Genomic DNA, 23,511 nt, shown 5'->3' on the forward strand with positions numbered 1-23,511 from the left:
CATCAATCCATCCATCCAATGGTTCACCTAATATTTCAGCAGATCAAGCTCTTATTTCTAATTATTTAGTTCTGCTTTTCATCAAGCACCTTGCGTGATTGAAAGTTTTTTTCTTTTTAGATTCTGAGCCTATCTTTTTTTTTTTTTGCCTGTAGGCGTAGATATGCTCTTAAACTGAAACAGCTGAAATTATCCCAGGGAAGACGATCATATATAATTCCTACTACTAAATTTTCGTGCTCCACGGTCTGTACACCGTGCTTGAGGGGCCGCATACAAGAGCAGGCGATACCCAAGTTAACATGGAGCAGTTTTTTTTTTTTTCGCCAGTACCGTACAAGTCATCACTAACGACAGTCGACAGAGTTGCTTTTCGCTCAGGCTCAGTCTACTTAAGTTTGGATTATTTCCCAAAATTAGGGCTCCATTCGCTGTACACAATTGTACTGTTTGTTGTAATAATTATTTGTAAAAAAGCGCAGATGTTATTGGCTGATCATTATGATTTTCTGGAATAAAATGCTGTAGTGTGGCGAGAATTTCCCAGCCTCAAGGCTGTTCTGTACGACCTTTGTTTTCACGTCTGCTTTGCAAAAGAAAACTACTCTTACTATTCTAATCAGACGCGGAGCGTACAAATACGCGGTGATGTGTTACTGCTTCGCACTCTTGATCAATCAGTATTTGTTGTAGAATGCTGTTACCTCCCATATATTTTATGACCAGAAATATTTAGACTGATCCATTTCTGCATTGTTTGATTTGGTTTTGCTTGAAAGTCTGCTTTCAGGGTCAGCACCGTTTCCTGTTACGCTGTCCATCTGTTCGGCGACTGCAATACAATACCTTGCGTATCGATGTCGTAGTGAAGCATAAAGAAGAAAGAAAACAAGCATTTAGGCACTTGGAAGCTGTGTGGAGCGGTAGCAAGTGATGCGTTATATAAGCTAGTCATAATTCACTTCAGCTTATAACAGTCCTGCTTTTTTTTATTGGCCAGCGCTTAGTACCTCCCCCCATTACTCCTTTTTCTCTTCTTTAACGCATAACAAGTGTCCAATGCCTCTTAGAAATCAAACTGTCTCAGTGTACCTCTTTTCCATAAATTTACGCAATAATTATTCCTCCATGGACCTCTTCACGTGTTTTTCGGCCGTAAATTCTGTTGCTGCACACGAACTTTGCCATGCGCCTGAAATTAGTTATGTAAACATGTCCTGCATTGTGTTCCCTCTAATCGTCTGCGGTTGCGCGACGTTAGATATGGCTCTGTCTCGAGACGGAAAGCGCTCCGCTGTTTGCATTAGCATAAATAAAGCAGGAATGTAACCTGCCACATGTTTCCTAAATTTGCACGCGCATGACTTTCATGTACAGTACAAAAGGCCATTTTTTTGTTTTTGCAGGAAAATAGCTTCCCTTGATGCTTACTGTACTACGAGCTTCCCATTTCTCGATCATTGTCTCCATGCAGTGTTGGCTTATAACGCCATATAGCAAAACAAAATCCCTGGTAGTGTGACTATAACTTCAAAACATCGTTGCAAAAGAAAATGACTAAGCATATATTACTCGTCCTGTAATGTGGTGACGGGTGCTGCTGAGATCTCAATCACGCAGCTGTGACAAACGATAACTGTGCGTGGGGAGCAGCCCTAACATTATATTTGTTTTGATTTTCTCTGTTTCCGCAGATTCCATATCTATTACAAGGACGACAGACATCGCTGAAATACAGGTGTTCATCATCGGATGGATTCCCAGAGCAATCGACCATGGGAAAGGCTGAAGGAGGCACCTGGTTGAGTTTTCTCAGATGGCATTTAGAACTGCCCACCATTTAGCCTCTTGCTGTGCACTTGGACAAAACCGGCGCCGCCTTTCAAAAACTCGCCGCTCACCAGCCACCTAAATACAGATGCTGCCACTGGGCCTTACAGTGAGTTCCAACAAACCTCTAGGGCACGTGCGTGCGCTTTTATAACTAAATAAAGAAATCTCATTCACAATACATAGTTTTGCTTCAATGCATTGTTTTCCAATGAGTTGAACAAACATCTCTATGCATGTGAATAACTGCAAGCATCGGGTTGGCAAAAAACACGAAACCAAGATATAAATTCACACACTAAGATTATGCATGCCAGTATGCAGGCTTGGCTTACAAATATTGCAGTGCCAATGAATTTGAGAGGATTAAAATATTTAAAAGCCAGTGAAGAACATCCGATGGCAAATATTACGATAGCAGACAAATACGGTTGGATTGCAAATACAGAACAGCCAGTCAATAAGAATATATTACATATTGGTTTGAAACTGGAAAACCAGCGTCGTAGGTATGCCGGCTTTTTTAATGGCTAAATATCGGTCCTACATCAGTTTTTAGCCTGGTTATATATTGGCTCCGGTTGCATTTGGGCCGAATGCCAATAAAGTTACAACATTTGTGCCAATTTTTTCGAATGCTGGTCAACTGCTGTTGTGCTACTTGGGAAGTTCATAAAACAGGTTACAAACATCTATAGAACAGACTACAGAAAAACCTAAAGGCAGCCATAGAAGCGGCTATAAATATTTGGGCGACATTTCTATAGCCGACCATACAAAGGATTTTCTATAGCTGACCATAGGAAATTTTTGTATGGGGCGTTGTCCTCAGCTTAAGTAGGACCCTCTTGGTTAGCCTCCAAGTTTCAACACCATAGGTAAGTACAGGTAAGATGCAACTGCTAAATACTTTCCTCTTGAGTGATACCGTTAGCTGCTAGTCATAATCTGCGAGTGCTTGCCAAAGCGCTCCATCCCAATCTTATTCTTCTTGTTATTTGCTTTTCATGGTCAGATTCTGCGGTTACTACCTGTCCTAAGTAGACATATTCGCCTACTACTTCCAGTACTTCGCTACCTAATGTAAATTGCTGTTCCTTTCCGAGGCTGTTCAACATTACCTTAGTCTTCTGCATATTGATTTGCAAGCCTACCTTTTCACATTTTCAGTCTAGGTCATCAATCATTATTTGCAGTTCACCCCCCGAGTTACGTAGCAAGGCAATGTCATCAGCAAATCGCAGATTGCTGAGGTATTCTTCATCTACCCTTATCCCTAACTGCTCCCATTCCAAGTCTCTGAATACTTCTTCTAAGCAAGCTGTGAATAGTACTGGATAGATCGTGTCTCCTTGCCTAAAACCTCTCTTTATGGGAATTTTGTTACTTTCTTTATGCAGAACAATGGTTGCTGTGCAGCCACTATATATACCCAGGCAGCACATTTCATCGGCCCAATAATGAGGATTGATTGGGGATTACTGGCCCACAAGTGGCCCAATGGTGCCATTGAGCTACCAATAATGTGCAGCCACGCTATACCATAATCATTATTGGCCCAGTAAACTTCACCCATATCCGTTATTGGCATCCAACCGGCTAACAGCGGTCAATAATGCCCATTCATATTGAACAGTTTGCCATTATTGTGTACACAATGAGGCAGCCTGGTCATTATTGGCCGACCAGCTGCAATGGTTTGCCGATATTTTCCACACCATGGTATAACCTGGTAAATATTGTCCGGTCAATAACAACGGCTTCTCAATATTGAATATATCTAGGCATACAGTGGTCAATAATGTCTAACCAACTTTGGCGGCTTCCTAACATTGTAATATCTTGGTTTCTAGTGGTCGATATTGTCTAATGAGCCTTGATGGCTGGCCAGCATTCCACATATCATGGCATAGCTTGGCTAATATTATCCGGCCATTATGGTTGCCTCGTCAACATTGAATATATCTTGGCATACATTGGTCAATATTGCCCCACCAGCTTTGGTGGCATCCTAACATTGTATATATCTTGGATTAGAGTCGTCGATATTGCCTAATGAGGTCTGATGGCTGGCCAGCATTGCATATATAATGGCATAAATAGGTTAATATTGTCCGGCCATTATGGTTGTCTTGTCAGCAGTAAATAAATCATGGCATATATTGGTCAATAGTGACCCGCCTGTGATGTCGGCCTGCCAACAATGTATACATATGCATTATATTGTTCAATATTGTTCGATGGACTGTGATGGCTAGCCAGCATTGCATCCTAATGGCATAGGTTGGGCAATAATGTTCTGATAATATGGATAGCATGTCAACATTGCATATATCTTGACATAAATTGGTCAATATTGTCCCATCAGCTTTGATGGCATCCCAACATTGTATATATCAAGGTTTCTAGTGGTCGATATTGTCTAACGAGCTTTGATGGCTGGCCACCTTTGCACATTTCAGGCTGCGGCGGCGCTAAAAAAACAGCAGAAGCAGCTCTGACCGACACAGACATTTCTAATGCTTGTATCCCAATATGACAGGTTTTTGGGGTAATTTCGTCCCAACTAAATTTTTCGCTGGCCCGGACGTCAGTTTACGTTCAACTGTAGAAGATATTCATACGCCATACGTAATTTGGGCCACCATATATGTAACGTTTATTGGGATTAATGTATAGATTGTCCTAAAATTGTTTGAGCTGACCAGACAAAATGCACAGAAGTGCCCATCACGGAAAATGTAGAATATATTTTTCTGAATACATTTTTCGTGATACGCTAATTGTTGTGGATGACCTGCGATTATACTTGACAATTTTGGATGAGAACTCTTTTATTTACGACTTTAGGCACGATTAATTGTTATGTAAATGTCTGCATATAATATCTTCGAGACAATTCCTGCAGACTAGAGGCGCGGATGTCGATCACGCGTGGACGTAGCTAACACAGATAGTGTTCCAAACTTTAGCCAAGTGTTGAAAAAATTCTGACAGCACGTGGAATCTATACTGCAGAAATTAGCGAAGGCGAGATTATTGCTACTGCATACGGTGCATCACGTATCATTATCGTTATCAAAAACGCAGCGTCATTGCCATTGATACTGTCATCATTGTCATTATCACTAATTGCAGCGTTATTCTCGTCGCTATCCTCACTGTAGACAAGATCCGATGCACAGATATATCCATGCACAGATCCCGAACACATCTCGCGCAAAACTCTCGCGCACGGGATTTCGTTCCATGGGCCTATTTATACGCATACGATAGCACAAGCATACGCGCACGCTCGAGCACACATCTGATCTGACAAGCAAAAGTTTAATAGATGCGTGTCCGCGAAAAAAATCCTGTGCAGTCAAGAAACACAAGGTACTCAATGCAAAGAACGCAACAGAACGTGTGTGTCGCTTGAACAAACACCAGGGGTTACGTTTGGATAGTAAACGCAGAAACGATCGAATATATCCGGTGAATCCACATCCTGTAAACGTTTCTCGATGATTGGGAACACGCACGCGTAGCATCATTATTTCCACCTTTTTTTACGTGATGGAAAGAAACCCAACATGTTCAAGCTATAGCAGAGGTGGGAGAGATTGATCGCGCTAGCCAATCAAACACGCACTGCATGATTCGCCATTACCTATCTGTTTCCAGCATTCAGCATCAGCACCGACTATACCACGCCTCAGTACTAGCTGTTCTTATAGACAGATATGTTGGGCTGCTTTCAGGGCCTTCGAGTTCTAATATCTACTAAACACAAATTTGTACTGTACTGTTTTGGGTTCTGCTGTGGGCTTCAGCAACAGACAAAGACTGGACGACTTTGGCCATCGGTGCGGCAGCGCATAAAATATTTCAGCTCAAAGGAAAAATACAAGCAACATATATTCTACGTTATGTCTAGCTAATTCACTTGACAAGACAAGAAATCTGAACTGACCTGGAATGGTTCGTATTCTAATGCGACGTAAATCGCACACTGCCGAAAAGTTGTGTACATGTAAAAGATAATAAAAAAATCAACAGCACTGCATGGGGCAAGGCAAACAAAAAAAAATAATTTAAAACAATTACCTACAGTTTAATGAATGCGCGCACATGTGTCGCCAGCATATATGGCAACAAAATTGAAATTGCATAATAACGATGTTCTTTACGGAAGTTATTTTTGTTCGAGAGCTGTAATATATGACTCATAATGATGCATTTGACCACAGCGTTTGACAGCGCTCTCCTAAGCATTATTCAGAAACTATTCTTCAAACATTCATTGCCTTATTATCCAACCATATAATCACCGCACCGAAGGCGTTTCCCTTCAGAGAACTAAATAATTCTATCCCATCGTGTCAACCAGGCAGCTAATAGCAATTCATATATATTAAAAGTAATGCGAGTGCGTTACTTTAGCAGTTTTGGGGCATTTTTAGAGAACACCACTCTCGAAGAATTTAACACATGATTGAGAATTAGGGTTCCTTTGTGAAATATTCTGCCGCTTTCACAAGCGCTGCTTCCGCGGGCTGAAAGATGATTATACCGCGCTGCTTTCTGAGAACTACCTTGTCCCAAGTTCGTAGATATAGGTTCAATGTTGACCCTTGCTTTCTTTCTATTTTTTCTTACTGCCAATTTAGTTCTTCAGATCTTAGCTCGTCGAGTATTTTGTATTTCTTGCTGCTTTATATGCCCACGCTTAGTTCTACGCGGATTTTTTCTTGCTCTAAATGTCCACCTGATTTGAAAAAAAATAAAAAAATAAAAACGAATAACATGGGAATTTTTGACCTTGAAATACCCGTAGTTATGGTCGTTTTCGCTTTTCTTTTCCTTAATAGGTATACAGCAAGTATACGGGCTGTAGCATCGCTCAGTTGCGCGTGATGACGTTTCAAGAGCACTCCGTCATGAACAGCGACCTGTGTGTCATCTTTAATAAAAAAATACGTCCATTTGTTCGAACCGAGGACGATTCCATGAAAACTGAAGATTGTTTTACGTATTTGATTATTATTTGAAACACTGAGGTAAAACGTATTTCGCATTAACAAAACAAATATAGCGAAATTGTCATTCCACTGAAAATGTTACCTAGCCAACAGTCGAGGCGACCAAAGAGCTCCGAACGCACTCATGGTTTTAGCGAAGTCAAGGGCAAAACTCTGCGCATTTCTCCTCACACGCTTGGCGCAAAGAACATATGGTTTCTATTCTCTCGTCCTTTCGTCGCCTTTCCGCCCGAGGGCCTTGACTAAAGCAATTCTCCAAGCATCTTTCAACTTCCCGTCTTGTAGCCTTTTCTCCCCGTGAAGCAGTCATCGCGGTAGGGCAGCGACCTTCACTGCCCTCTCTTTCCTCCCGGCTAGGCAGGCGTTGCTCACAATGGCCCCTCCCCCCCGTCTACTCCCCCGCACTCTTCCCTTCATTCCCGCCAACTTCTTCTTCTAGGATCTGTGGGATACTCTTGGGGGGGGGGGCGGATACCGGACGCGGGTTATGCCGGCCTAATGTCGCGGCGGCACTCTTGGCGTCCGGGGGAAGGGGAGATGGGACGTGGGGAGGGGTGGAGGGAGCCAACTTTCTTGGCTGGCAGCCTTCTGGGCTCGCGCGGTCCTACGGGACCTCTTTCATTTCTCTCACCGCCTTTCGAGCAAAAAAAAGAGACAGAGAGAAAACACAATGACCCTTCTGCCCCCCTTCCAACCATACCTCGAAACTCGACACAAGCGGCTGATTCAGAGGCGTCTGGTCGGCCACACAATCCCCACCCGCTCGAGCTGCTCGAGCTCCCGCAGCTTTGGACAGCAGAACTAAACCTTCTAGCCTCTATAGCAGAACCGAAAAACCAAGCCTTGTGAAAGTTCCGATTCGTTTTAATGGCCATGCCTGAAAGAGGATATTTGTGAGTACCACCAGCATTTTAAGTTGTTTGTTCATAACTGAGCTCTCTGAGATTATTTCTTGCTTTGTCTCCTAGTAAGATCGCTACTTTTTCTTACCAGGTGTATAAAGCATCAGATCCCTGGGATGTACTTGACGTGGCAACATTCATTTTGGATTGTTGCAACTGAGGTCTGCGAATCTGCGCTAGCCGTATGGTAAGATACTTTTTTTTTGCATGATTTGGTGCTGTTGTTGTCAGCCTTGATCATCATGTCAATAACCGATAAGCTTGCGAGAACGGAAAGTCATTTATTTCGACCGCACCACGCCAGTCAGTTCCGAACTGTATTTTCAGCGCACTATTTTGTATGCATAAACTCTGGTCATAATGACAAAATTTACGGCGCGGAGGTGGCCAATTTGTATTGCAAAAGAAAAACATGGTGCTGTAAAACATGGTGCGTGTTTTGTGTGATCTTCAGGTTACATCTTCATCGCGCGTGTGTTGAGTGTCTGAAGTGATCAGTTTCTTTTACATACTATATTCAAAACTCAGAGTTAAGTTGAACTTTCTTGGACATGATTTTTAGTTGCGAGCGAATATTTAATATTGTATTTTGCCGTTACGAATGCGCTATTGGAATGGTCTAAACGACGCGTAGCTTATTCACGTATTTGATCTTTCTCTTGCGCTAATTCCGAGTAGTAGAAGTGTCATAAAATAGCCGCTTAAAATAGGTTATTTACAGTTGCTACCATAGTTCTTATACTTTACCACACGTACAAACGTGTTCCCACAACAAACGTGATGCTAAGCTACGGATTTCTTTATTTTTTCAGTTGGAGTTTTTCATACAAACCCCAAAGCATCTATGTGGTACGTTGTTTTGGTTGCAGCTTTGAAAACTTTTAAAATGTTCTGTTTGCAGTAATGATGCGGTGCCCACTAAATTTAGCAGCCGCGGTTGGAGTGCGACTGCTATTTTTGTGTCTGTTTTTTCCTTTGTAGTTTCTTTTTAGTTCTTGCGGCAATCTATCCTAACGAAAACTATTCAAAGGAAAGCTATTGATTTGAAGCTTCCAGTTATGACGATGTCTTTCTTTTACAGGTGTTCGATTACAAAGGCACTACAAGTATAAGGGGGCAAGCACTGACTACCGTTTAACGAATAGATAACGGCAAATATCATTTTGTTTTATGTTTCCAGCGTCAACAACACATCCACATGGGAAGCCGTGCATTGCCATATGTCGCAACTAATGTAACCAAGTTAATATGGCCGGCCTCACCAAGCATGCAGCTTATTTCAACCTGAGTAAACCAGACAAGAAAGTTGCCTGAGGGCCAACAGGTAGTGCTTTATTTTGCATTTTTACTCCACTGTCTAGCTGTACTTCCACTTTCCAAACGTTTTCTGTCTTAATGGGATTTATGAATGTTGCTTTTATTTCCAGGTGCCATCTGCGAAAGGAAATACATTGTTATGCACGCTGCTCAAGTCCATATCTTTAAAGGCTGCAAGGAGCTGCTGCCCCCACAACCGACCACAAAAGAAGCTGCGATGAACGCAGCGCCTTCCTCCATCCTGGGACCTGGGAACACATTGCCAAGGAAATGCAAAAACAGGAGGAGCACTGAAGTCTAAGAGTTCTGCCTAAATGTTTCTATGCCCTGTAACACGTGCACACCTAATAAATCACCATGCAGTGAATCTTTCAGCTGTATTATTTTCTGTGCATGGATATTCTCAGCATGCTTTATTTAAATAAAAAGCTGCATGAAAAATATCTGCACTGCATAAGCAGGGGATGGCTTTGCAGTTGCCTATTAGTCATAGCACGAAAAAGCTACTAGCCGTGGTGCCGGATTGCCAATTGCCCTGGCTGGATGCCAATAATGCAAAACCAGTGGAGAAGATTGGATTGGAAATACTGTGTAGCCGATAAATCTGGCTGGATGCCAGTTGTGAATATCCAGTGAATAATCATGGATACAAGATATTGGATGGCCAGTTAGCTTGGCGGGACGGCCGTGATATAACAACCAGTGAGTGAGCTTGGGTGGAAGATATTGAGTAGCCATTGAGTGCCACTGAATGCCAGTAAACAAGGTAGTATGCCAATACTGGTTTTGATAGGAGAGCCGGTCAAATTGGTTGGCATATATCTTGGCTCCTTGTGCTCCCTATTCAGACGCCAATATTGACCAATATTGGGACCAATATATCCCAATATTGGACCATTGGCGGTCCATTGACGGCGTGCTGCTTGGGATATATCCTCCAGCACTTTCACGTACGGCTCATTTACCCCCTGATTTCGCAATGTCTGCATCACCACCGATGTTTTTACTGAGTCAAATGCTTTTTGAGTAGTCAGTGAAAGCTATATGTATAAGGGCTGGTTATATTCCGAGCATTTTTCTGTCTCCTGGTTGATGGCATGAATATGATGGATAGTAGAGTACCGTTTCCGAAAACCTGCTTGATCCTTTGTTTGACTGCAGTCTAAGGTTGTCTGATTCTATTAGCGATTACCTTAGTAAATAATTTATACGTAACAGACAGTAAGCTGAGTGGTCTGTAATTTTTAGGGTCTTTAGCGTCCCCTTTCTTATGAATGAGGATAATGCTTGCATTCTTCCATGGTTCCGGTACCGTCGATGACACCAGGCACTGCGTATACAGGGTGGACAGTTTTTTTTTAGCACTATATCCCCCCCGTCCTTCAACAAATCTATAGTTATCCTCTCCAGCTGCTTTCCCCCTTTCATAGTTTCTAATGCTTTCTTGACCTCGTCCTTCGTCACTGGTGGAACGTCTGGCTGTTTTTCCCTACCGCCAATCTCAATATGGGTCTGAATACTTTGGCTACTGTAGAGATCTGTATAGAACTCCTCCGCTACATTGAATATCTTGTCCATATTCGTGATAACGTTGCCCATGCCAAATCTCTGCTTTACCGCTTTAAGGCTTGCCCCGTTTTTACAGCATGCTTAATTTTCTCCATTTTATACTTCCTTATATCGGCCACCTTGCGCTTATTGATTAGCTTTGATATCTAGGCCAATTCTATCTGGTCTGTTCGATTGGAAGCTTTCATACACTGGCGTTTGAATAAAATCTTTCGTCTCCTTAAACAGCTTACCGGTATCCTCTCCAACTAGCCTACCGCCTACTTCTGCAGCGCACTCAGTAATGATATCTCTGAAATTATTCTTCATTGCCTGTAGGGTAATGTAGCCATCTTCGGTTAGAGCTGAATATCTATTCTGTAACGAGATCCTGAACTCTTCTGCCCTCCCCCTCACCGCTAATTCGTTGATGGGTTTCTTTCTTGCTAATCTGTTGCGTTCCTTCTTCAGATTTAGGCATTCGGGACCTCACCATCCTGTGGTCACTGCATCGCACATTTTCGATTATCTCTACATCTTGCGTAATGGCGGGGGTTGAACACAGTATGAAGTTAATTTCATTTTTAGTCTCCCCGTTAGAACTTTTACATATCCATTTATGGTTCTTCTGTTCGCTAAAGCAGGTATTCATGATTCTTAAATTACTACGCTCTGCAAACTCAACTAGTAACTCCTCCCTGCTATTCCAAGAACCAATGCCATAGTCACCTACTGCCTGGTCTCCTGCCTGCTTTTTCCCTACCTTGGCATTAAAGTCGCCCATTAGTACAGTATACTGCATCTTTACTTTTCGCATTGCCGATTCTACATCTTCGTAGAAGCTTTCAACTGCCTCGTCATCATAACTACATGTAGGTGCGTAGGCCTGTACAACCTTCAGTATATACCGCTTATTAAGCTTAATTACGATGTTGCACTGGATCTGCTGGGCACGCTGGAGGTCTGCGATATTCACTGGAGCAGTAACGGGAAGACACTGGCTGCACTGGTGCGATGGGAGAAAAACGCTGGGATTATACTTTTGACGCTGGGTGTGTGGCTGGCATCCGCGATGCACTGGGAGAAGCGCTGTATGTGCGCTAGGGCCGCACTGGTCCCAGTGCCCCAGTATAGCCGGTGCAGCCTGCGGCGTCAGCCGGAGTAGCATCCCTCAGGGGCCAACAGGGCAACAGAGTACTTTCAATCGACCATCGGGGGGCATATGAAAAATATGGTTCAAGCAAGCGCTTTTTGCTGAGAAGTCGTTGCGCATTTGTAAGAAAACAAAGGCAGTATCTTTTTTCTAAAGTTTCCATGTTTCTATAGGTCGTTTCGAGCGTTTCGAGAGAGACAACGACCGCCGCGCCTCGATCTCATGACACACTGGCGATTAACGCACAACTAAAGCTGGAATTGAATAATGTGGGCTACCATGCATAACCAACTTCACAGCTGATCTTAAGGGCACTCTAACACAATGATTACTGCCAAAATGTTCAATGCGGGCTCAATCGCAGGCGAGCGTAGCCTGCACCACGGCCCAGTATAAACAGCAGAAAGAAAAACTAAAACCAGGAAGAGAGTAGTTTACCGAGCGATGGGCCCATGGGAGAAAAAACAACATACAGCGCTTGTAATACATAATATTTGGCGTGTTTCTCAAGCTTGCGCTGGGGCCGCACTGGTCCCAGTGCCCCAGTATAGCCGGTGCGGCCTGCGGCGTCAGCCGGAGTAGCATCCCTCAGGGGCCAACAGGGCAACAGAGTACTTTCAATCGACCATCGGGGGGCATATGAAAAATATGGTTCAAGCAAGCGCTTTTTGCTGCGAAGTCGTTGCGCATTTGTAAGAAAACAAAGGCAGCATCTTTTTTCTAAAGTTTACATGTTTCTATAGGTCGTTTCGAGAGTTTCGAGAGAGACAACGACCGCCGCGCCTCGATCTCATGACACACTGGCGAATAACGCACAATTAAAGCTGGAATTGAATAATGTGGGCTACCATGCATAACCAACTTCACAGCTGATCTTAAGGGCACTCTAACACAATGATTACTGCCAAAATGTTCAATGCGGGCTCAATCGCAGGCGAGCGTAGCCTGAACCACGGCCCAGTATAAACAGCAGAAAGAAAAACTAAAACCAGGAAGAGAGTAGTTTACCGAGCGATGGGCCCATGGGAGAAAAAACAACATACAGCGCTTGTAATACATAATATTTGGCGTGTTTCTCAAGCTTGCGCTGGGGCCGCACTGGTCCCAGTGCCCCAGTATAGCCGGTGCGGCCTGGGGCGTCAGCCGGAGTAGCATCCCTCAGGGGCCAACAGGGCAACAGAGTACTTTCAATCGACCATCAGGGGGCATATGAAAAATATGGTTCAAGCAAGCGCTTTTTGCTGCGAAGTCGTTGCGCATTTGTAAGAAAACAAAGGCAGCATCTTTTTTCTAAAGTTTGCATGTTTCTATAGGTCGTTTCGAGAGTTTCGAGAGAGACAACGACCGCCGCGCCTCGATCTCATGACACACTGGCGATTAACGCACAACTAAAGCTGGAATTGAATAATGTGGGCTACCATGCATAACCAACTTCACAGCTGATCTTAAGGGCACTCTAACACAATGATTACTGCCAAAATGTTCAATGCGGGCTCAATCGCAGGCGAGCGTAGCCTGCACCACGGCCCAGTATAAACAGCAGAAAGAAAAACTAAAAACAGGAAGAGAGTAGTTTACCGAGCGATGGGCCCATGAGAGAAAAAACAACATACAGCGCTTGTGATACATAATATTTGGCGTGTTTCTCAAGCTTTTGCGCTCCTTCTTACTCTGCGTATCAAGCAGCCGAGCCCTCAGTCATCGCAACGCTTCCCGCAATGTTTACATACAAATAAGGTTTAGTTACACACAATTAGGGTCATCGCTGCGGCGCTTGCCGGTATTGAAGCTCGGTCGCACTTTTTTCCTTGAAGGCTTCTACTAAAGCTCCGTGTTCAGCGAAAATTACGTCCACGGTAGCAGAGCACCACCCAAGAGCCGGCGTTGGTAAATTTGCCAGCGATGTCAAATTCCACATGATAAAATGATTCCCGTGCACAAAATAGCGCGCATAGACACCCAGAACATTCGTTGCAAGTCGTGAGAGCAGACAGCAAGCTAAAATGATCAAGAAGATGCAATTGTTAGAGCGGTAGCAATGGCCTGTAGACTGCGAAACATGAAGCCCCGGCCTTATAAAGGCGGGTCAGGACATATAATGCAGAAATGTTTTGGAAAAATCCAGTTCTCGGAAAAAAAAAAACTCGGCGTGGCCGAGTGGTTAGCGTGCTGAGCTAGTGATTGATGAACACCTAGGGACGTAGTTCGAGGTGCGCTTGGTGCACTAATATTTTTTTTCTTTTTTTTTTTAATTTTTTAGGGTTTTTTTATGTACCTAACTTGTTTCGTTACTTCTTACTTTTTAATTTTTATCCCACGCCTTTTTTTCTCCGGGCGAACAGTGCCGCCAGTGCGGAGCGTGCCAGTATGCCTCGTCCCAGTGCGCCCAGTTTCCAGCGTCATACTGGGACCATAATCAGGTATGGCTCTGGAGCGCTGGCACCAAGTGGCACTGGTTTTTGCAATAGGGTGGTGTCATCGACGGTACCTGAACCATGAAAGAATACAAACATTAGCCTCATTCATAAGAAAGGGGACTCTAAGGACCTTAAAAATTACAGACCAATCAGCTTATATCGTCTGTTACGCATAAGGTATTTACTAAGGTAATCGCAAATAGAATCAGGACAACCTTAGACTGCAATCAAGCAAAGGATCAAGCAAGTTTTCGGAAACGGTACTCTAATATCCATCATATCCATACCATCAATCAGGTTATTGAAAAATGTTCGGAATATAACCAGCCCTTCATTCATTGATTACGAAAAAGCATTTGACTCCTTTGAAACCTCGGCGGTGATGCAGGCATTGCGAAATCAGGGGGTAGACGAGCCGTACGTGAAAGTGCTGGAGGATATATATAGTGGCTACACAGCAACCATAGTTCAGCATAAAGCAAGTAACAAAATTCCCATAAAGGAAGGTGAAGGCAAGGAGACACAATCTCCCCAGTACTAGTCACAGCTTTCTTAGAGGAAGTATTCAGAGACTCGGAATGGGAGCAGTTAGGGATAAGGGCAGATGCAGAATACCTCAGTAATCTGCGATTTGCTGATGACATTGCCTTGCTAAGGAACTCGGGGGATGAATTGCAAATATTGATTGGTGACCTAGACAGGAAAAGTAGAAAGGTAGGCTTGAAAATCAATAAGCAGAAGACTAAGGTAATGTTCAACAGCCTCGGAATGGAACAGCAGTTTACATTAGGTAGCGAAGTACTAGAAGTAGTAGGCGAATATGTCTGCTTAGGACAGGTAGTAACCAACACTTGCTGTTGGGCTAGTTGATTCAAGTCCATATTTGGGAACACAGCGCGGAGCAGGACGCAACACAAGAGAACGAAGGTAGACAGGACGGAGCGCTCCGTCCTGTCTACCTTCGTTTTCTTGTGTTGCGTCCTGTTCCACGCTATGTTCCCAAATATAGGTAGTAACCGCAGATCTGGACCATGAAAAGGAAATAACAAGAAGAATAAGATTGGGATGGAGCGCTTTTTTCAAGCACTCACAGATTATGACTAGCAGCTTACCGGTATCGCTAAAGAGGAAAGTATATAACAGTTGCATCTTACCTGTACTCACCTATAGGGCTGAAACGTGCGGCTAACCAAGAGAGTTCTATTTAAGTTGAGGACAAACCAGAGGAATATGGAACGAAAAATGGTAGCGGTAACATTAAGAGATAGAAAGCGTGCAGAGTGGGTCAGAGAAATAACTCAAGTTACCGATATTCTAGTGCAAATTAAGAAGAAGAAATGGGCATGGGCAGGACCTGTTGTTTGGTTTGGTTTGGTTTGGTGGGGTTTAACGTCCCAAAGCGACTAAGGCTATGAGAGACGCCGTAGTGGAGGACTCCGGAAATTTCGACCACCTGGGGTTCTTTAACGTGCACTGACTGTTGTGCGAAGAAAGGATAACCGATGATCGCTTAGGGCAACAAACTGGATTCCAAGGGAAGGAAAGCGTACCAGGGGGCGGCAGAACTTTAGGTGGGCGGATGAGGTTAAGAAGTTCGCAGGGGTCAAGTGGATGCAGCTAGCACAGAACAGGGTTAAGTGGAGAAATATGGAGAGGCCTTCGCCCTGCAGTGGGTATAGTCAGGCTGATGATGATGACCCGCTATATACTTATTGACAAGTAAACCTACTCCTAGTTCTCGCCTCTCCGGTAAACCTCGATAACACAGTACATGCCCATCCTTCAGTACAGTATATGCCTCATTCGGCCTCCTAACCTCACTAAGCCCAATTACATCCCATTTCATTCCCTCTAGTTCCTCTAACAGCACTGCTAAACTAGCTTCACTAGCTAGGGTTCTAGCGTTAAACGTTGCCAGGGTCAGTTTCCAATGGCGGCCTGCCAATTGCGAAACCTCATTGCAATTACGTAATAATCTGTTGATGACATTTATTCACTCTTAGGCCCTTTTCATCAAACAGCCATTAGAAGTGAAAATTGTTTGTTTATCGTTAGAACCATATAAGTATCAACGCAGAAAGGCGTGTATTTTCGCCAGTATTCTTCCAAATTAGGTAATAAAATCAGTCTCTCTCACTTCACCCAACCTCACAGCATACAGAAGTCCGGAAGCGGCACATTGAGCAGCAGCGCAAAACACGTTGACCGGATTGTGCTCTGATAGCTGCAGAGGAGATTGCATCGTCTGAAATGCGGTACCTTTGCCGGCATGTAATGTTTCCGCGGCATACTATGTATCGAGTCGCATCGGTCACTTAACCGGCAAGGCAAAAAAGCAGTAATGCATCATCATCATCAAAGTAATTGCACATAAAAATATCCAAAGTTTATGTTCAATGAGGCATTTGGATCCTTACCCAGTACCTAGTTTCGGTTTTAATAAAAAAACTTTATACCTATGAAGTTGCACGGTATATGGCTGAAGAATACATATGATCATTTCAATAGTTGGGAAAGGTATACTATTCTGAGAGTATATGCTTTCTTAGAGCACATGCGATTCGAGATGGACTTAATGCTGAATGGAATGACGTTCCATATTTTATTGATAAAAACCGCAATGACTCTACATCCATATATATTGTGTGACTAAGCCTAATTGAGGTTACTGTTATCAGCGTATCTAGTGTGACATGAAGGAAGCTACAGGATGGAAGAACTGTATCGTATATCTGCCTTTATAATAGTATTTACCAAAAGCGCTGTTTAGTAAATACGAAATATATCAAAACTTGTGATCTTAAGGTCCCTGAAGAGTGGTTTTCATGGTTCAGCGTTTTCTCGAGCGAGAAATTCAAAGTTCTTGCATGTGCTAGCGACAACCAACATTTCATATGGTGTGGTCAAAACGCAAAGCACTTTTAGAATGAGCCCCGCTCGGGTTGCGCAGTGGTTAGGGCTCTCGACTACTGTGTCCAAGGATGCGGAATCGAAACCCGGTCTCGGCGAACGCTTTACGCGTGCGTCGAAAAGCAACGCGCCCGTGAGCTGTGCGATGTCGGTGCACGTTGGAGAACCCCAGATGGGCGAAATTTCCGGAGCCCTCCACTACGGTGTCTTTTATAGCCTGAGCCGCTTTGGGAATCTAAAGCTCATAAATGACAAAGCAAACTTTTAGAATAAATCTGGCTTTGTGCGCTGTGAGCACATCTGTACATTAATAAATGGGAGCTTTTCCTCACGGCTTGTTGTGACTACCAGAAATTTATTCCACTTCTGGCGAATTGACCATCCTTCCAATTGCGAATATAGCATCCTTAACGAAAACGAACAAACGCGGAAGCTTGTATCAAGATTTCCCCCGGCCTGGTGCTCGGCTCTTCTGGGGTGAAATGCTTGGGGAAAAGGGGCAATGAACCAAAAATGTTGGTTCAAGAAAAAGGGCCACATAATGGCTTTCGCCGCGCGAGGCGGACTTATCGTTGTCCGATGGCGGAACGGATCACTGCCACATCGGCGCAACTTTTTGGGCGCGTGACCCCAAACAGTACAAAAAAATCGACACTTCTGACATAGTAAGTTTTTGGTCTTCTTTATTATCTGACCATCTACGAAATTCGGATCTATTTCACAATTCTAAAAGTAATAATTTTAGATATAATTGTGTTTTATGCAAGTTTTTAAGTTTTTTGAGGCTTTCACTTTTTTTTTAGAAGAGAAAATCGAACACACTTGGTTACTTTCTGTTCGTGAAGAGCGGAAGAGTAGGCTTTTGAGGGCCTGGATGTACTGTTTAGGCTCACAACTGTTTATTCGGAATCTAAACGATAAACCGAAAGTGAACAGATGTATTAAATTTCACTTATTTAGATTCGCCATTAAGCCTCCCCCAACAGTCCATCTGAAACTTCTTACAAGACTATTCCCGCTGTCCTACTATGCAGATAAGCTAAGTAAATCAATGGCGCTGAGCTGCACACAATTAACTTTTTGAATTTTCACTCTCGGGCTACCCTTGCAGAGCGTCATATAGAAAGGGCATCATTTATAATAATGCGATAGTGGCTATTCCAGTTGACTAGGCTATTTCATAACAATAATAAATGCTGGGAAGGGCAGGACACACCGCGGTAAAAAGCTAAGGCATCTTAGTGGAGGCACTCGTTCGAGAGAGTTTACGCTACAACTCTTAAAACATGTGGTTTCTACGTGGACGTAGGCCACCAACCACCGCGGGTTCGAGCGTCGCGCGAGCCGAAGCCCCGATCAGCCGTCACCACGCGCACACTGAAACACCGCAGCGCGCACTCAACCTCCACCGGGAGGAGAGCACTGCGCTGCAAGGACACAAACCTCCAAGTTCACAAAGGAGACGTTTATTGAAACGCCATCCTCCAGCGGCACACATACACACGCACACACACACACACACACATATATATATATATACAAAATGCACATACACATACGCAGTCACCGTGTAAAGGGAGCTCGCGAGGAGCAAGGCTCCCCTGCACGCACAAGTGACACGGAGTGGTCGCCGCAAGCACGCAAGGGCGTGCTGTGATCTCTCTCTCGCAGTGACCAAAGTTCCTTTGAGAGAGAGTGGGCAACCACCGCAAGGTACGCCTGTCGCAGATCGTTGGATCACGATCGACAGGCTCGAGCTGCGCTCTCAGGTACGACCCGGAGTGGACGAACTCGAGTACACACTGGTCTGCGCGGACAAAGGCCGGCAGACAAGAATAGTTGCGTACGCACCTTGCGATGTCTCGGAGGGGTCTCTTTTGGGCCCCGCTCGGAGGGTCGCGCGAGCGCGGCCGTCGAAGCGGTGCATTTTCCCGTCAAAAGGCGCCAATGGGAACAGCCACTGGGACGCCAGGGCGGAGCTGTGGCCCGAACGACAGTGACAAGTCGTCCAAGCCTCTCTCCGCCGCCTCAGGCTGGAGAAAGGGAACGAGGAGAACAACTGGGAAGCGGGCGGCGGCCGCGCGAAGGGCAGCCGCAGCAAGCCCGAATCCCACATCCTCCTCTCCTTAATTGCCCTCCTACCCATCAGCGAAAGCACGCGGCAGGTCCCCAGCATGAAGAAAAGAATGCTATCCTCACGCAACAAGTCAACTACGCTTCAGCTCCAGCCAAAGAGATCTCGAAAAGACAGACACTCAAGAAAGACAAACACACAACACACCAGGCGCACAGAAAAAAAAACCAAGATGGCAACAAGAATAATGTACAAAGTTCCACAAGTTCCGAAGGCGAAGTAACAACTATGTACAGAACACAACTATGCACAGAAGTCCCAAAGTTCGTCGGTGCAGCTCAGGGAGCCTGCGGTGACACCGCTCGTTGACTTCTGGGTGGCCAACGTTCATCCTTGGCTGCAAACTATCTCGGTCGGGGGTGGTACAGGTTAGGTGCAGGGACAGCGAACACGCCGAAGAGGCCCCGGGTGTGGAAAGTCCGTGACTCCGTGGCGATCCAAGGCGCCCATGGGAAGACCGCGCGGGGCTTCCTTTCCACCGCGCTCCGCACACGCCGGCAAACACACATGGCGCGACGTCGTCGCCTCCACGCCCAGGCACGCACACGCACAGCCACTCACACACCAAACAAAGGGTGATGCCGACCTTCAGCGGCGAACCTGTCCCGAGCACCTTCGCAACCGCGGCGGCCTTGGGTGAAATGGGCATCGTCCATGCTCCCCGTCCCCAAACGGCTCCAACTTAATTTCCACACACACCGAAAAAGCCGCGCTTCGGGGCTGCCTAATGAGCAACCCTCGCAATTTCAAGAAGAAAGAGGAGAGAAGACGCGCTGTACAAAAGAAGGCACTCACTCTACAATATTTACAAGATAGGAAGCAAGAACGGAAACAGAAGAAAACGAAAAATGGAAAAAGAGACACAAAAACAAAGTAAAATACAAAGGCTGGAACTGAGCGAGCTAGAAAAAGGGGAGACCAATCTTGCTTCCGGGTAGGGTTGAACGAGCAAGCTCGCTCGGTGAGGCGGTATGCCTTCGGTTGCGGAAAAGGCCCGTCGTCCGGCATCAATCACACAGTTGAACGTCGCCCCACCTTGTACCGGTGCAGGGCACGGCTGCGTTCTACCGCATCGGTTGTGCCTTGGCACTTGCCTGTGGTGACAATGGGCACCAGCGCAAGCTCGTCAGACCGTTACGCATGGGCCTTCAGGTCTGCGATGTAGGCACGGCTGGCATTCCCCATAGGGGGATTCTCCAGCAATGAGCCCCTGCTTGTTACTGGGGAAATGCCCCATGAAATCGCAGGTGGCCATCTGCCACGGACGCACACTGTCAGTTGGTTTCGTCATGCCCGGTGGCTTCCCACCCCTCGACTTCCCCATTTGACAGACATGGCAGGATCGGCAACAGCGGAAAATGTCGCGCTTCATGCCGGGCTGCAGTCACCCGTTGACTCAGTTTCTAAAAACCTTGGAGCCACTCAGATGACCAGCCAATGGTTTGTCGTGAGAGAAACGCAACAGAGCGCCGCTCAGACATTGGGGAATAGCCACTTTAAATGGTTCATGGACTCATCATCCATGGCTATGTATTTCAGCTTGAGCCCGTCATGACCCAGCAAATATGAATCCCCGAGGCACGCCGCGAGACACACGCTGGCTCGTGCCCCCCTGCGCCCGCTCAATACAAGTAGCGTAACGGTGCTGCGCCCGCTGCAATACAAGCAGCGTAACGGCGCTTCGTCTCCCAGAGACCGTCGCTGACATCGCGACAAAACGGGTCATTTTGCTGGACCGTCGTAGCTCTTCATGGCTGAAAACGATCCCAGTCGCCCCAAAGGAGAGCCTGGTTTCGTCCCCCTGCAGGTTCGCAGCAAAACTTCCGCTGGCATCGGCGTCTCAGATGTGCTCACAAAGAGCTTTCACCCTCGCCTGCTTTGCGAAGCGCTGCTTACCCGGATAGCGGAATGGGGAACCCGTCTGCGGGCGTCCCCTCCGTGCCGATCTGCGGCTCGTCCGCTGTTTCGCCCCCTTCGCCTGCCGACGTAAAGACGACGCCGCGGGCGAGTGGGGCACGGGATAGCGCGTCAGCTACCACGTTCGTTCTCCCCTGTAGGTACTGCACCGAAAAGTCGAAATGCTGTACCAAGAGAGAATGGCGCGCCAGTCGGCTCGCAAGTTCACGGAGCCGCATCAGCCAACTGAGCGTGCTGTCGGTGCGGTTTCCAGAGGGAGCCCGGCCGACGCCTCGCTTTCCCCGAACAGAAATGACTGCAAGCGGGGTACGGGTGCTGTTGTACGGAGATGCCGGCAGGGCGGCGTCGCGCACATTGCTTCCGCAACGGCGTAAAGCTGGAACAGCGGAGGCATACGGTCAACGGTCGCACCGCAGGGTGGTCCGAAGAACCATGTAGCGTTTTTCAGTGCCTTTGCCGAGTGCCGCGCAGGGGGCGGCAAGCATGGCGCACGAGCTTGATCGTCAAGGTGACCGGCTCGGGCGATGTGCTGTCCAACGACTCATGGAGCCAGGGACAATTCACGTTGGGCGCCAGTTGTGGTTTCTACGTGGACATAGGCCACCAACCACCGCGGGTTCGAGCGTCGCGCGAGCCGAAGCCCCGATCAGCCGTCACCACGCGCACACTGAAACACCGCAGCGCGCACTAAACCTCCACCGGGAGGAGAGCACTGCGCTGCAAGGTCACAAACCTCCAAGTTCACAAAGGAGACGTTTATTGAAACGCCATCCTCCAGCGGCACACACACACACACACACATACACATATATACAAAACGCACATACACACACATACGCAGTCACCGTGTCAAGGGAGCGCGCGAGGAGCAAGGCTCCCCTGCGCGCACAAGTGACACGGAGTGCGCGCCGCAAGCACGCAAGGACGTGCTGTGATCTCTCTCTCGCAGTGACCAAAGGGCTCCTTTCAGAGAGAGTGGGCAACCACCGCAAGGTACGCCTGTCGCAGATCGTTGGATCACGATCGACAGGCTCGAGCTGCGCTCTCAGGTACGACCCGGAGTGGACGAACTCGAGTACACACTGGTCTGCGCGGACAAAGGCCGGCAGACAAGAACAGTTGCGTACGCACCTTGCGATGTCTCGGAGGGGTCTCTTTTGGGCCCCGCTCGGAGGGTCGCGCGAGCGCGGCCGTCGAATCGGTGCCATTATCCCGCCAAAAGGCGCCAATGGGAACAGCCACTGGGACGCCAGGGCGGAGCTGTGGCCCGAACGACAGTGACAAGTCGTCCGAGCCTCTCTCCGCCGCCTCAGGCAGGAGAGAGGGAACGAGGAGAACAACTGGGAAGCGGGCGACGGCCGCGCGAAGGGCAGCCGCAGCAAGCCCAAATCCCACAAACAATAGAAACTATAACTGCGCATTCAACGCGAGGCATTTTCGACAAATAATGAGGATCGACGCCTAAACATCTATTTAGGTGTAAACGCGATAGCGTCCGTTCTTTTCCTTCAGCTCCGTTTCTAGCGACGACAGTCTAGGAAGCAATGATAACCACCTTTACTATGACAGACTGAGGCACAATGACGAATCACTTTTAGTTATTTAGTTATGACTGACTACGTTTTCGTTTTAAATAATATTTGCAAATTTTATTATTCCTCCAATTATGGTATTAATATTGCCATTAATCATTATGACAACAACGATTACCTAGAACTTAAGGATGAACTGAAAGCCATCATAACTGCTGCTAAGTTTCCTACACTACCGAAAATTTCCAATAACACACGAGCCGCAACTAAGTTACGGTGACGACGTTTTAACTGAACAATCTGTATAAGTTTTTGTAATCTTGACTTGAAAAGATACTCAAACGACAGCTAGCACGGCTTAAGAGAAGTAGCAAGTGCATTTACCTAGCTGCGCTCAATGGGTCTTTTTTCAAGCAGCCTTTGAAGCACATATCGCGAAGGTGTGTGGTCCTGAGAGGACAATATATACTTCTCATTACGTCCTTATCAGCGCGCTCTACCATTCGTGGCTTGCCTAACGCAGTGAGTCATTAGGTGCCACTTGTAGCCCAACAAAACTGGTGCTTTTCATTCTACTATTGCGACGTCTCCTATCACTTTCCCTAGACACATTTTCCATTGCACCTTGCGTTTTGCCCTCCCAACATTTTTGCTTTAAATTTACCGTTTATGCAAATGACGACGGCGGAGTGAAGCGCGAGGATGAGCAGACAACTTTGCTTAGGTGCTTTTTAGTGATCCACAAGGGGTATTTCAGCATCTCACCCCGAAACGTTCCCCGAACGCTTTAAATTAATATAAAATCAGACAAGCTTATTCTGAACTTT

At 46.1% G+C, this 23,511-nt stretch overlaps 1 protein-coding gene across 1 annotated transcript in view; it reads right to left on the reverse strand.

The window, feature by feature from the left end:
- LOC146170941 (uncharacterized) overlaps positions 1–23,511 on the reverse strand; it is a 214,072-nt gene that overhangs the window by 175,120 nt on the left and 15,441 nt on the right. The window lies entirely within an intron of this gene.

The sequence above is a fragment of the Amblyomma maculatum genome, unplaced genomic scaffold (genome assembly GCF_055883805.1).
Source record: "Amblyomma maculatum isolate TAMU_Amacu unplaced genomic scaffold, ASM5588380v1 scaffold_27, whole genome shotgun sequence".
NCBI classification, from domain to species: domain Eukaryota; kingdom Metazoa; phylum Arthropoda; class Arachnida; order Ixodida; family Ixodidae; genus Amblyomma; species Amblyomma maculatum.